General features: G+C 41.5%; 2 long non-coding RNA genes across 2 annotated transcripts in view; one reads left to right on the forward strand and one right to left on the reverse strand.

Annotated features, from left to right (window-relative positions):
* LOC148183238 (uncharacterized) overlaps positions 1-13,903 on the forward strand; it is a 32,441-nt gene extending 18,538 nt beyond the window's left edge. The window contains exons 2-5 of the long non-coding RNA XR_015773663.1: positions 4,073-4,186; positions 7,108-7,242; positions 7,804-8,129; positions 13,092-13,903. This is a non-coding gene — a long non-coding RNA (uncharacterized LOC148183238). The remainder of the gene's footprint in view (positions 1-4,072; positions 4,187-7,107; positions 7,243-7,803; positions 8,130-13,091) is intronic.
* LOC148183239 (uncharacterized) lies at positions 6,972-13,101 on the reverse strand. The gene is made up of 2 exons (XR_015773664.1): positions 12,890-13,101; positions 6,972-10,115 (listed from the first exon to the last, which is right to left on the reverse strand). It is a non-coding gene; the product is annotated as an uncharacterized LOC148183239 (long non-coding RNA).
* Positions 13,904-15,834: the final 1,931 nt, after the last annotated feature.

A 15,834-nucleotide genomic window follows, 5' to 3' on the forward strand; every position in this document is an offset into this window, starting at 1 on the left:
GGAGCCTGGCTCTAGACCCAGTGATTTGAAAATGGAGACTTGGAGTCTTAAAAACAAGATATGCTAAAGAACGGTTTTGCATGGTTCCGCCTAAGGATCAAAACCTGATACTATTTATTTTACTTGTGCTAAAAAATAACCTCAATAAGATGTTCTACATTGGCCAATGGGTATAATTTAGGACCAGACATTGGCAGCACAGGACAGAGAATGCAGGAGCTAGTCAAATCCTTCCCCCAGTCTTTGATCCAGAACATGAATATTCCTTTGATTCAGAAAGGGTTTGGGCAGACTTTTTTGCAAACGGCTGCACGTCTCTGCGTTTTCTGGCTGGGGGAAGTGGAAGTGGCAGAGCCTCAGATACCTGGGAACCAAGAGCTGAAAACTCTCCTGGAAACTTCTCATGGTCTAACGAAATTCCCGGGCCAGCTTCCAGCCTGAGCGGATGCAGACAATGAGCCAAAATGAACCACCAAATCTGTCGAGATTCAGCCGTCATTTATGAAAGAGAACTGGGATTTTCGAGGGAGTTTGTAGGAGCTGAACACCCAAATCTCTTTAAATCCCAGTGGGCCTTTCGTTCCTCTCTTTCTTGTACTCCACTGAAAAGCCTTGTCTATTTATTTGAAATATTTTGAAGACCTCAGGCAGCACTTTCATTACAGACAAACCTCTCCACCAAAATTAGAAAATCACAAAGTTTTAGCTGCAGTCGCTGAAAATCTGTTATTTAACACACCTACCCAAAAAGCCCCAGGCTACACCAAAACTCTTGACCAGAGATAGCTCTGTGCTGTCACAAGACAGATCTATCTTTAGGTACCCCAGTTTGAAAACTTCACCCTTAATGCGTTCAGAAAAAGTACGTTGTTGTTTTAAAGTACATTACTCAAACGCTGAGATGCCTTCCTACTGGGAGCAGCATTACAAAGCCCATCTCTGCCTGGATGCCTATCCAGCATGGATCTGACAATTCACATGTAGGAAAAGGCCTCTCATGCATTCATAGTTTAGATGACCTCCATATATTTGTTTAAAAAATAATTAGGCTTGCTTAGCTTTTGTACTGTTGCATTTTCTTTTTTTTTTTTTTTTTTTTTTTTTTAAAGTAGCTTTTCCTGTAACACTCCCAGGCCAGTACAATGCTGGCTTTTAAAAGTGATTTGTCTGTTACCAGGCCGTTTTAAACTTTTACTTCCTAAGTCCTTGCAAACCAGCAATACAAGGAGACTTTAAAAAAAAAATCTCCTGGGGATTGTTTTTATAGTAACAGTGAAAGCTTATAATGTTGCAGCGGCAGCCAAATTATTTTTCTTTTAGTGGAAACAATACCAACAACTGGAGTCTATGCACAAAACGGATTAAAGCTACCCATAAAAATGACTAACAAATGAGTGCTACATTTCTTTTTATCATTTACTCTTTATAAAAAGTGACAGTTTGAAGGCTACTAATTTGGCAAGTTATTTCCCCTCTATAGTCATGGTTGTTCAGTAATTAGAGGATATATATAAAACATGGACGTAGACATTCTAGTGCAGTCCAACATTTTTGTGGGGTTTCAGATAAAGTCCACTTCCTTTCTTTCCTAATGGAAAGCAAGGTAGACATATCCAAAATTTAACTGCAGGACAAAGTTTGTTTTCAGGCAAAACTTTCAAGAATAGTCTCATGACATAAGTCCAAGTCTTATTTGCACTCCAAAATTGTTCAGAATTGAAAATGTTCAAAGAAATCTAGTAACCTCAGGGCATACAGGAGTGTTTTCTCCCATGACTAAACAAATGACTTCTTGAGCACAGCTGAAATCAAACATTTAAAATATTATTAATTACTAATGCTAATTGTAGAGAATTTTTCTTTTAGTCATAGGTGCTCTCTATAGGTAGGTAATTACTTTTTAAAATTTATTACTAACGATGGTACTTGGTGTCTAAGACCTCCATCACTCTTGAAAATAGCACTTATGTTTTTAAGTCACATAGGTGGGTTTTGAAATCTTTGCCTGCTATTTCATCATGTATTTTCCGGCAGTGGCCCTTTCTATACCTGTAAGTAGTAAAAAAATATATTGCTCCCTCTGAAAGCAAAGAGCTAAAAATAAAACAGGACTTGGTTTAGTCAACATGAAGGCAAACTAGAAAACCATTAGTTGAAGAAACTGAAATAAGAGAACTCAAAAGGCCTGGCTGAAGAGCAGGGAAATGCTGCAAATGGCACATGCAGCAGTTGGTGGTGTGATTCCGTGTCTGTGGCTGTTGTGGTTGGGTTCCAGCAGGCTGGTACAGGGATGCTTTGTGCACCATGGAATGGTGAGGCAGATCCTTGGCATGTTTCTGGATGCTGGGCTCATGGCACATGGTCCTCTGTGTATCCTGTGGGATGCAGGACAGCTACTCCAGTAATTTCTGGTTTACCTGCTCGTTGAGATGCTGAAGGCAAGGCCAACATGTGATGTGGGGTGTGTGGCTGTACTCTAAACTTGGCCATTTGTCCTTCCAATTCAATGTGAGAGTTATTACTGCAATATAATAATTATAATAAATATAATAATTAATAGATTAATATATTACAAATGCATACATTATCTACTATATATAATAATATATAGGTATATTATCATAGAATGAGATAACAACATATCAATGCTTATACAATTATTCAATTGCTTATTGTTATGCAATCATAACATCAATGCTAATATACTGATAATATATTAATATGAAAATAGTGATGTTGTAGTTGTATATTCAGAGTTTATCAAGTCCTAGGGGAAATGAAAAATTACTTATAGGCTGAAACCTCCCCAAAGCCTGAACTAACTAAAAATTACCTACTAATTTACATTAATACTGGCCATGAGAAGTAGACCAGAAGCCCTGGTCCATGAGATTGAGATTAAGCCAATAATGTTCCAAACCAAAAAATTGTCTCAGTTTTAAGTACTTTTCAAAATGGTCACCATTAGTGTGAGACACTCTGTTCCAGTGTATATGAAACATAGTGGAATAATAACATCTCATTTGATTATACAAAGCAGCTTTTTCCTTAGTGTTTTAGTTCTCAAAATTCCCAGAATACACCACATGGAAACTGTTCACTTGAGAAATTAAGTACCGTATGTGATAAGACAGTCATGTGAAATTTTTAAGCTGTCATTAAAAATGATTATAATTAGGACAAACTATATGAAAATGCTTTAAAATTGAGACCCTGGTGAATTAAAAATTAAGGGGTATATTATGTATTATCATGTTGAAGGGCAGGGATTTACGCGTGTAGCTCCCATTAACACTTATGTGAGTTGCATTCCCAAATCCCCACGCCTGGCGATGAGCATCCGCCCCCGCGTTTGTTGTCGCTGAACAACCTCAGCTTTTGCTCTACTCCAACACAATTCCTCTGCCTGCTGAGAACAAGTGGAACGGCAAACCAGGAGTTTAAACTGTTTTCCCTCACAAATCTAGGCCCCGAGATAGAGCCAAATGTAATCCATCTAAGCAGTAGCTGCGCTCCCGTGAGTAAGATTTACTTACAAAAAGTAACAGTCACGGAGTCTCCTCTCCCCTACAGCTCTTCCTGTGCTTTCCCCCACATTTAATAACTGAGGGTTGGGCTGCAATCATTTTATTATATCTCCTCTAAATGCAGGAAGCCAGTTGCTGGGGGTGGGCTTGTAAAAGCTCTTGAGTCAGGAGCCTCCAAAAGGAGCTGTACCCACAGCAGCGTGGAGCTCCCACGTGAGGAGCGAGCGTGTGTTCTAAGGACAGTGTACACAAGTGAAACACAGCTCTTATTTGGCAGGGCCATAGGACTGTTCAGAGCACTGAACAGGTGTGTATCCAGTGGCTGTGCTGGGCTTTGGGTCACACTCAGGTGAGGAATGAGGTGCTGGGGCTTGGGCTGAGGAAGTGTTGCCAGTTCACTTAACTTTCAGGTGCTTTCCTCATACCCAGCATCAGCAATTATGTGAGTTTGCATCTTGCCTTTTGTTGGAAAAATTGTAGTCCTTGTTCTTAAGAGAGAAGCTTTCACTGTTGTACCTTAAAAGTTGATTTTTAATTTTTTTTAGTATAGAAGTACATCATTTTCACGTGAGTGGTTGTGGAGTCCATCTCATTGCTGCCGTCTTTGCATCTGCTATTTTTACACCCCTAGATCATCTGGGAATGCTGACACTACTAAGGTAAGGCAGTTCATCTGTTGCTTGGGCTTTGCTGAGAGTCTAATAGCACTCATCAGAAATGTCCTGTCTTACTGATTTTACAAAGGCACACATATTCTCTTTAAAACACATTAAGAAAATGGTCATATTGTCCCACTATACCTCTCAGCTAAGAAAATCCCACAGAACCACAGCTCATACCTCATACCTTTCTATGGCATTGCAAAATTGTAATTATACTAACACACTACATTCTTAACAGCATCTTTTCCCTGGGGCAAAATAAATAAATCTAAATAAAATAGATATATGTAGAGGCAGTACATCTCCTATTTTATTAATTAGCACCTGAGAAAAACACTTTGCCAAGCTAGAAAAAGCACTGATGAATTTTCAAGGAAAGTAATGAATTCCAGGTTTGTTTCTTTATTGGTACCTGTGGATTCTGTTGTATTGCTTGTTAACAGATGCTAGTGGGCAATATAACTATTACATCAGGCAATATTATAGAAACCCAGGCAGTTTCTAAGCAACAGCCCAGCACTGATTCTTCCCAGCTATTTTCTAGGATTCCCTCAGACACAGTAAGTGGAGTTGGACAATATAGTCTAATTTTGAGAAAGGAATAAAGCATGAAACTGGTGATTTTCAAAATCATATTTTTGCAGATTTCTTACCAAATCAAAAGAACTAAAATTGAAAACTGTCAAAAACATTTCAGCTCAGGAGCTGCATAAACTTTTCTATTGTTCAGGCAGCTAAACAGACACAGCTATTTTGCTTCATACCTTGCCCACAAAATAATGAAAATAAAGATCATAATAATAGAGCCTCTTTAGATTGTTGGGCTGAAACTGGATTTTGTGGTGTTTTCGTTTGCAGACTCACTCATCAGCTCAGCCTGAAATAAAACATTTCTTTTGTCTTTTTTTTGTATGAATTCTATGGTCAGTCAAATCTGGCTTCTGATGGAAAAAATCATAATAAATCATTGTGTTTAAGCCATATAGACTGTGTGTGTGTGAGCACACATAATTTTGTGTGTACACAGATAGAAAGGTGCATTTCAAAGCAATGTCACTCTCAGATGTCACTGGCTGATAGAGTTTCTTTGCCTACACGTTGCATATTGCAAAGATGACATCTGCTTTATGTATAACTGGGGATTCAATGAAGCGGCAAAGCTGGGATCTTTTTTATTACCCATAACTTTCCAACCAAGACTCTCTCAGAATTTGGAGAACACTCTTTCCACACTTTGCTTTAGTCCAATATGGCACCCAGTGTCAACTTCAGGTTTTGAACCAGACTTCTAAGAAGGACAGTGCTCTTTCATCTGTCTATGAAAAATGCCCTTTCAGAAAACAGTTTATATTTAGAATAAATAAGAACAGACATACGTGCACACCCACACTTGTGGACCCAAATGTGCTTCCAGGAGCACAACCATGAAAAAGCAAGAAGAAAATATTGTAAACCAGATGTTCTCTAGGTTTGAATGCTCCATTGGTTTCCATACACCATGCAAGGTTCTGGTCTGCTAAGGGAGTAGAAGCAACTTCAATATAGGAACTTGGAGTGCCAACAGTTTTGCCTTGCTTGGGAAGGTGGAAAGCAGGGGCTTTCTTCACTCAAATCTGGTTTTTGGAAAAAAAGCCAACCTGATGACATTTCCAAAACAAAATTCTTCGTTGTGATATTTGAGTTTGAGCCAAAATACTTACCCTTTTGGCAAAAAAAAAAACAACCCAAGTTCATTCACAAGAGCTGTGGCTGCATGTCTTCATTCTCTTGTCTGGGCTTGTCCCTTCTTCTTTTTGTGTTCCAGTGGCACACTAAGAGTGTGCATGATGAGATACCAAACTCCTGCAGGTTGTGGGGTGTGTGGCTGCAGGGATGGGAGACACCCCAGGCACAAAGGCTGTGGCTCCCACCAAAGAACTGATGCAGTGGTCAGGATTCAATGGCTTTTCTCTCTTTTCCCTACCAAGCTGTTCCTATTCTCAGGTGTTAGATATTTTTCAAACAAACATTAAAGGATAGTTTGAGAAACAAACAGTTTCTGCTCCCTCAAAGGGGAGGGGAAATATGCATCTCAATGAAAACTCCGTTTTCTATTAAAAACTAGTTTTGGTGAAATGAAGTCACCCAACCATACAGCTCAGTCCACACAATTTCCATGTGTTTCCATCCATTCCTGCTTCCCCTCCCAGTCTCCAAACCGTTCTCTGCCTGCCTGATACATGTTGACATGAGAATTAAATCGCTAAGAAGTACGAATGCTTTTGCTTTAACAGAAAGCCAGGTTACTGTTCCTAGCATGGAAACTTAAATGAAATCATGCTGTGAGCAAATTCCTATTGATTTCTTCAGGATTGATCAGAAACATTCGTCAAATTTTGTTTTCTTTCTGTCCTACATCTTCTTTAGACACATAGTTAAACATACTAAGGAACGTTTACATTTTAAAAATGTGTTCTAAGGTCTTTATATAAACATACATGTAATAAAAGTGACTGGTGATTTATATTTCCTATATACATTCAGATACTTTATTTTCAAAGCCAAGGTTTTAAAAAATAGGTGCCTAAATTCAGACACCTATGTCTATGTTTACAGTCTTTGGTTGCCTGATTTTCAAACATGTTAATACTCAGAAGCACTTTTTTTTTTTCATTGAGTTGTCTCTTTTGGACAAAAATTTACATTAGGCTGGTTTTCATCTGTTAGAATCAGAAAGGGAAAATTAAAGATTATAAATTTTTAAAGAATGTAAAGGCATAAAGGAAAAAAAAAAACTAAAATCCACCCTTTTTTGCATATTTAATTGCAGAAAATGATGTGCACTGGTACAAAACACGAGTACAACCCAGCAGGTTCATCCTTGCTCACTGAATTTGACCTAAGCCCCTTTTTCACAGCATTTGTCTTTTCTTCTTTAGGTTCACACCAAGGCCCCCAGTTTGAAAAATGCGTGTGTGCTCCTGCACCTAATGTATGTGCATATTCAGTGTGACTGCATATGGAAATGGAGCATCCATGCCAAGAGTTTTCCAGCCAAGAGGATTTTTGCATGTGTGAGTCTCAGAGGGTTGTGTGCTTTTGGGGTAATTGCGCGTGTAAATCCAGCGGGCAGTCACACACCCAGCTATAACCTGTACAGCTGCATTAATACCTTTTTTAAAACATCTAGCACAAGCTGGGGAGAAAAATGATACCTTTTTGGACACCTGGTCCTTGAAATAATTATAATGGAAAACGCCTAAAAACTGATTATGGATCGTGAAATGATGTGGTTCAGCTTTCAAAACCTTCCCCTGTGTCCCCCTCATAAACACAGGTCACTCTTACATTTAGCCACTATTAGATGTGAGGGTTTAATTACAAGCAAATAATTTTTTAAAGTGGTAAAAATAAATTGATGCTGTTTTAAAACCTAAAGAGAAAAAAAAAAAAAAATTGAAGAAATAAACAAACACATAACAAGAAAAAGTTAGTGGAGCAGCTGTGTAAATAATGCAAACAATGTTAAAGAATAAAAGGAAATGGCCAAAGCCACTTGGGATGAGGAAGGAGCCTAAAATCCCTTATTGCTCTAACAAGGACTAGCTCATTCGTTTTTTTTCTTCCAACTCCAGGTCTTCCTTAGAAAGGCACCAGAAGAAGGGAAGGAAAATGAGGTTATCCCATAAAATAATGTACTACTATTTGGTGAGGGCACAGGAATAGAGAATGAAGCAATGGTTTAATATTGGGAGTAGAAGCTGCATGAAGTAATCAGCTGAACCTTTACTTCATTCATCAGTGCAAAGCAAATGCTGGATTGTGCAGAAGTCAATGAAGAATTTCCATAGTTTTGCTGCAGGCTTTGCTGAATGACACCACTTGTCCACAGAAGTGCTCTGAACCTCAAACTCACAGGCACAATGGTGCACCTGGAGATCTGCACTTGGAATCCAGCCAGGTGAGAAAGGCATCTCCAGTGTCCTGGGGGCAGGGCACCTGTGGCTTTGCACCTAGATGGTGAGCTCTGCACTCTTCATCTGAATTTTGTAACAGCTCTCAAGATCTTGAAGTTAATCTAGGATTAGCAAAAAAATCCTAAATCAAGTAATGCACATGTTCTTGTTGCTTAGAAGTTAGAAACTATGGTTTATTCTAAGTAGAAATCTGTTGCTTGAATATGTAAGGATGTAAATTAAGTTTGTGAGAGTTTTCAAAGGGACAAGGTGCTAGGAGTAAATTACTAGTTAATCCTAATGGTTGATGTTTGTCCAGTGTAATTATGATATTGTAAATGAGTACAAGGCTTCAAAAAGGAGCCAGGGAAGCTCCCTCTGCCCAGGAGCTGCAGGTTTCTCTGCAGATACCCAGTGCCATGAAGCGTGTGGAGCCTGCCTGGTGCCTGCTCCATCTCCTGAGTGAGGGCCATGGGGAGAGGGAAGCCAACACAAACTGTGCTCCAGCAGGACTGGGCTCTCAGGGTGTCTCTAAGTCCAGCTGGCAGCAGCTGGAGCTCCTTGTGGGGCTCTGGCACTCACCAGCTGTGCTGGGCACTGCCACAGGGCAGGGATTCAGGGATGGTCATGCTCTCTTTAGCTCTTAGCTCACACTCTTGACCCAGTGCCTGGGCCACCTTGGTGAGCTTGCAGAGCATTTGCTGGTCCTTTCCAATCATGCTCCCATGTGCTTGGTACACTGCCATGAGGGCTAACACTTTCTATTTTTGCTGGATTGGCTGACTGCATGCCCACAAACTTCACCAGGGTTTTCTCTGTTAATAGATGCCCTATTGCCATTACTATCATGTGCAGTTGCTGTATGGTGTCAGATAACAGTTATGTGGGATTTGGGGTTCCTTTCAGTTTCCATTGCCAAGTCTCAGTTCCTTCCCTCTTGACAGAGTTGATTTTTTACCTTAAATTTTAGAAAATACTTTTTAGTAGCTGTGTGGCTTTATCACACAGGAAAATAAGTGCAAATCTAATTCTATTTCTGACTGAAATCTATCCACCTATCTATCCATCCATGATCTTCTTTTTCTATTTTTCTGTCTACCTGTTTATCTTTCTAAATATGTGCATAAAGTACTGCCTGTTCACTAGGGCAATGGTGGTCTTAGAATTTAATTACAACCTGAAGTATCTGGTGTTCTAACTTGCTGTCCCATCCTGCATCAAGGAGAGCTATAAGACTTAGAGAAAGATAAAACACCTTCATGTAGTTTTTACCTACTAATAGCAGTTCTGTCATTGCAAGATCTGGCAAGACAGTCAAACACCACGTTTTCCCAAGGGTATGCAGAGAAGGCAGAGCTGAGAGAGAGATTAACAAGTTTTCTGTGGAAGGAGGGTACATCTGCAAGGGTGAGGAGAGCCTTCACTGATGTACCACTTGTAAATGCATGTGAACTCTGTAATAGGTGCGGTGCTTTTGCTCAACAGCTGCAATCTTTTCATTGTAGCTCTTTTGTTGAATTCAGATAAAAGCACTTCATCATCAACAAATCTAATATCTGTTCTTGTCCCACTTGAAAGGGTCAAATGAAATTTCCCACCAGAGAACAAAAAAAACCCCTGAAGCTCCCCAGTGGGTTTGGGTGGCAGTGTGCCAAGAGAGAGGGGAGGGGAGGAGGTTGTGCCTGCAGTGGTTCAGCAGAGCAGTGATGTCAGTGAGGGTGAAAAGTTCTCCCCAGGCTGGCAGTCCCAGGCAGGAGAGGCACGGCTGGCATGGCAGCCAGGCAGGAGCTGTGAAATCTCTTCTTCCTGAGATGCCAGGGCCCATTGTCCACAGAGTCCTGTTTAGGAGAGCAGGTGAAGCTCTTTGGGGTTGCTGTCTCGTGGTGGAGGTGGTCCACAGGCAGGGATGCTCAGGCTGGAGTGGGAGCTCATGGCAGGGGAGGAGGAGCCTCTTGCTGACCTCCTGGTCATGGGCAGTATTTCCAATGTACCTGCAGAGAGGAAAGGAAGCTGGAGAGGGGGAGAAGACCAAAATTCTCCTAAATCTCCCCCGTGAAACACTGCTCAGAATGCTGATTGGATACTCTATGACATGTTGAGAGAAGGATTAAAAAAAAAAGGCTTACTTTTACAATAACAGCACCAAACCATTATAAAAATACACCTACATCTTCAGCAAAACTGCAGCATATGTTTTTGAGTCAAAGACATTTGCACTAAATGCGGAGTCTAGAGATGTCTGGCAGCTGAAGCGGGGAGCAGGTGTATATTTAGCCCTTTCAAATGTGCACTTCAGTGCATGTAAATATTTGCTAGGTCAGAGCTTCAGTGTGTTAACGAGCCACATGTGACAATGTCCATTTCCCAGGAGCCTGTGCTTTGCACATTCTCTCAAACCTCTGCACCATCAGTGCAACGTGTTTTTTCTTGCCTTGTGCTAACCCTATATCCTGGAGGCAGCTCCACCTCCACTGCAGTAAACAGCTTTTCCTGACAGTGGCAGGTTGTAGGGACAGGGATATACTCCTAGTGCAGTCCTAGTCCTGGTAACTTCCAAGACCCAAAGCTTCAAACAAACACCTATAAAGAAGTCAAAGACAAGATGTGGTCAAAAATTAGAAACTAGAAATTTTCATCTTTCAAGATAAAATTATTTGGCACCTATAAATCCTTTGGATTACTTGCAGAGGCTATGGAATAATAAGACCCAGAGAACTGCTGCACTGTAAACTTGGGGAAAGCCCATGGCCTGGTAAGAGCAGGGGATGGCACAAAGTAGTGAAAGGACAGACATGGAGTAATCCATCACCAACACCCTCTTCCCATATCAGCAAATGGACTCAGTTATGAGAATAAAAGGGACCTTGGCTGCAAATGACTTAGGGCAGCATAAATATGTATTATGAATTTTAGGCTCAGACATAATTAAATGCCATTTGTCAGATCTATGCTTGTTTTTCATCTCATTTGAGTTTTACAGAATGAATTAACTAACAAATGTGCCTCTGATTCTACCATAACAAATCATTTCTCAGAAAAGTTGCCTCCAAGCAGCAGTGAGAGAGTGACTGGGGGGAGTGACCTTCTGCTGTGAAGTTGTCACGTTCCAGCAGAGCCCTGAGTGGCAATGACAGCCTCAGTAATGGGGAGCCCATAGTGGCCTGGCAGTCTTGTTGATAACTTGTTAATTTATTTAGTGCAGTGGTGCAGAGGCGAAGATCTGGAGTAAAGGGTGGGGTGGGCTGAGCCTCAGGGCTGAAATATGTAAATATTCTGGTTTAGAGAAAAAAAAAAATTCTTGTTCATTGTCACTAAATGAGGTTGGTGACAGAAGCCACTGGCAAGCAAATAGGCTCATGTTTGTACCAAGGCAGCTTTCATTAAACACCTGATACAGCAAATGTATGGTCAGTGTGTGCACAGTTTGGGTAATAGAGATCTAAGTGCTCCTCTTCTGGCTGTGTGAAAGCACGATTACAGCTCACCAAGGGACTTTCATCCTGAGCTGAGTCATAAGATGAGAAACAAAGGGTCTGTGTGCCTTTGACAGGCAAAAGGGAGGCAGTGTTTAAGACCATGTGTGAAGAAATCCTTTCTTTGCAATTTAACTGTATCTTGCAGAGCTATCTCACTTTGTTCCATCATATTAAACCAAAGGTCCTTCTTATACCTAGGAAATTACTATAGCAAATGGATGGATTTGCTAGCCATGTCTTAAATTCTGTTCTGGAGTGTTAGTAAGTGCTCAGGAATGGGTGATACACATCCTTTAAAGGATCTAATGTCTTCTCCAAGTGACAAGCTCCTGGAAGACTCAGATCCATTGGTAATGTCATAAAACTGATACCACAAAATCAAAACATTTATGTTGTTTGGAGAGTCACACATGTTGTCCCTAGCAGGTGGCCTCCTGCAGCTGTACTCTTAATGCTGTGTAATTCATACATTTATGAAAGTAGTTTGTCATATCAGGTTAATGAAAATATGCAACAAATGCTCTAAATTGAGTGGGGGCAAACAGGTAAGTCAAACAAATAAAGCTGATAAGAATTGTCCTGTGTGCACCTCTGCAGAATTATCCTTAAAATATCTTAAAGAAGATGGGGCAGAGAGTATTTAACAAATAATGTGGTGTCATTTGAAAAACAAATCCAGATGGTGGTGTTAGCATATCCAGTGACTTAACCATAATGCCATGTGTCTGCAGGAAAACAATAACCCCCACACAGCCCAAGCCTGCAAGCCTGAATTCATACACACTGAGTTTTGTTATAAATATGAGGAAAAAAACATCACCTGGTGGCCAGGTACCAACAGGAATACTGGTAGCAAGTGCTGGATCTCACTCATGAGCGCAGGCATTCTCATGGCAGGCTGAGGAAAAGCACATTTCCCTCTTCTCCAAGGAGGGAGGAGGTGCACCGGGCTGTCTGCAGGCACCTGTCATCAGCTGTGGCCCCAAAGGTGTCCAGGGGTCTTGGGCAGCCTGCTCCCATCTTCTTCTTGCTCTTCCCAGGCCCTGAATGTGTTGCTGAAGCTGAACTGTGTCCTCCAGCTTCTGGAGGGTCTGGAGTGCCCACGGGACACCTCAGCTTTTGGCCTCAGTGCATGAATGTGCACAAGGAATTTCCCCTGAACATTTATTATCCCTGGTACCACAGTCAACAGTTGGCTGGGTAACTGAGCAAATTTACTTGAACTCTTTATTTCCCAGGTCTTATTTTTCTAAGGAAGGCAATAAATCAATGACAGGAAAAGTACTCACCAGGCAGAAATTGGGTAGCTCCATGACTTAATCAGCACTGATTAATGCCGGTCGGGAATCTATCTCTGCATTTCTTTGGAATACATTTTGGAAAGTCTAGTAGTTCCTAGCAGAGTTTTGCATGAAAAATTAAATTACTTGCATATTCCTGTCTCTCCTTAACAGCTAGGTTCCTTGAGGCTCACACCATCTTTTCCTGTAGGTCTGTCTGTCTGGGCGCTCCGTGGAGCAGCGCTCCCTCCAGAGCTGAAGGCAGATGGTCGCTGGAGAGCCCAGTGCCAGGTCTGGGTGACAGGAGCGGAAAGGCAAGGACAGCCACAGCCGGATGAGACACTTCTCTTCCTCTCTGGCTGTAACACGCTGAAAACGCCAAAGATACGTCAGCCAGAGCTGGGGCTGGGGGCCGGAGCTGCGTCAGAAACAGCCCTTCTCCTGCGGGGGTGGAAGAGGAGCCGTGACTCCCGAGCAAGGTCAAGGCCAGCCAGCAAACAACCCAGGCAAGAAACCCCCAGATGGATAAACAATCCAGACATCTGGTGAGATCCCGGCATCGCTGCAATCAGGGAGGTTTTGGCACCGACTTTGACACTGCCAGGATTTCCCTTGTAATTAGCAGCGTGCAGCCCGTCTGGGGAGGATGTTCTCTCCGGAAAGCTGCTGGGACCAGGCTGCAAATCGAGCTTGATCTCTGTGAAGCAGAGAATAACACCCAGTTAGTCCCTGGCTCCTCAAATATCAGAAAATTACGAACTGGAACTCAGTGAAGGGACAGGGATGCTACTGGTAACTAACTACTAATAACTAGCTGGCTTGGCTGCTGCCAAGAATTTATGAGAGGCTGAGAGTGGGGCCACAAGGAGAGCACTGGAACAGACTTGGAGCAGCCATGAGAAGGGATTCAGTATGGCAAAGGGAGCATAAACCTCAGAGCGTGCGGGAGTGTCTGCATCCCCTTCACAGCATCAGAAAGTTAGGTGGGTACATATAAAACAGGCAAATTAAACCATAAATTTATTGTGATAAAAGGCTCCGTCTGGTAAGACTGTCAACATAATAGATTTTTCAGTTTCTATGCTGATCCAGGCACACAGACACATAAAATACCTCCACAATAGGGTTTTTCTTAAAAAAAAAGTAAATCTGTGTTGTTAAAGACCTTAGCTACCTGTATTTGAAGATCGTTGTCTGAAAAGATGAAAAACATACATTTTCATTTCATTTCAGATTAGCATGGTAAACAGCTAGATCTGTTCTTTCAAGTGGAGCATTCGGCTCCATTTGTTAGCTTTGTTGCTGATATTTCACCTCTCTTATTTACTTAACATAGTTTGACAAGAAATTCTCAGTGAGATAATATATCTACATGAAAGACAGGCTTGGGGAACAAGTCCAGGGGTTTCAGTGGGACAGAATCAATTATTTATGTCTTTGCCATTTTGGTCTGCCTTCATTCCACAGAAAGCACTCTGAAGAGCTACCCAACCAGCTGCACATTTTTGGTAGATAGATTCTATTCTTAGGGGAAAAAAAAAAAAGGGACATCACTATAAATCAAGATTGCACCCACTTGCGAAAAATATCAAATCCCAAGTGATGGAAGCTAACACCCTGCAAAACAACACCCTCTCCCCAGCCAGGCAGGATGGCCCCTGCTGCAGGGAGCAACCAGTACAAACAGAATTAGCAAGTGTTCCTGTTGCTTTTCGCCACACAAAATTAGACAAACTGAATAGAAGTCAGCTTCATTTCTCCCAAACAGCACAGTAGAAATGATCCTTACACAGCAACCAGCTGGTGCAAGGAGTTCCTGAGTCTGAAGTAAGGCAGGTGATGGAGGACACCTCCATTCTTCAATAAATATTAGAAAGGAAAATTGCTTACCCGTTCTGGATAGCTCAAAAACATAAACCAGAGCAGTCTCACATGCAGCCCATCCCAGCTCAGATCAGCAGGCAGCCCCTGAAGAGACCCAAGGCACTGGAGTTCCTCTTTCAGCCTTGTGTGATGGGACCATGCCAAACATCAATCCAAAAGCAGGCAGCCGTGCCGTTGCCAAAGGCTGCCAGGCTGCAGGGACAGCAGAGTGGCTCCAGTTCCTGCAGCAGCATCACAGTAAGTGATGAGGGGAAGTTTGTACAACCCATGAGCACTTTGTCAGTCAGAGGTCAATGAGAAAGGATAAAGCAAAAAAAAAAAAAAGCAAAAAAAAAAAAAAAAGCATAAATAAAAAAATAAGTGGGGTAGAGAATTGAAAGGGAATGGGCAGTGTATTTAAAAAATACAGAGAGAAAGCAAAGCATGCTAAAAACTTACCCAAAGTAAAAGCCAGGCCTTCATGATGTTCCTGCAGAAGCCTAGGTGAAATCTCCCCCTTACTTTGATGATGGAGGGTCAGGTCCTTAGGAAAAAGGATTAGTTTGGACATAATGAAAAGAAGGAATGTAGTACAAATGAAGGAAAATAAGTGAGTGGTGCCGTACAAAAATAACGATTCTGTAGCTACTAGGCAATATTGTCATCTCTGCACACATCCAAGGACTTAAGTGACCCTCTACTCTTGCTGAGGATCTGCTCCATTAATAATAAGAAAGAGCAATTTAAACTATGGCTTTTTTCATTGTGTTTTATACAGGTTTGGGGAATATGTTATCAAAGGCTCCAATTCTGGCCAAAGTCCACAGGAATCATCACCTGTGGTCAGGCCCTGGATAGAAAGATCAGAGCTATCTTTGCGTAGCCCTACCACCAAAAACAGATCAATCAGAAGTAACTCAAAAGGAAATAGTCTACAGGGAACAGATGAAGATGCATTTAGAGGAAATAATCCCCATTCAGGATGCCATTATTAAAAGAGAGAGATAACTATCAGAGCTAAGATATGTCAGGGCAACCTCGTTGACATGGGACTGGAGAACTTCTACTGTAAAAGCAGAGAAACTAGGTCA

This window comes from Pseudopodoces humilis, chromosome 13, assembly GCF_049639895.1.
Source record: "Pseudopodoces humilis isolate 2021_Gansu_Grassland_sample_001 chromosome 13, ASM4963989v1, whole genome shotgun sequence".
Lineage (NCBI taxonomy): Eukaryota > Metazoa > Chordata > Aves > Passeriformes > Paridae > Pseudopodoces > Pseudopodoces humilis.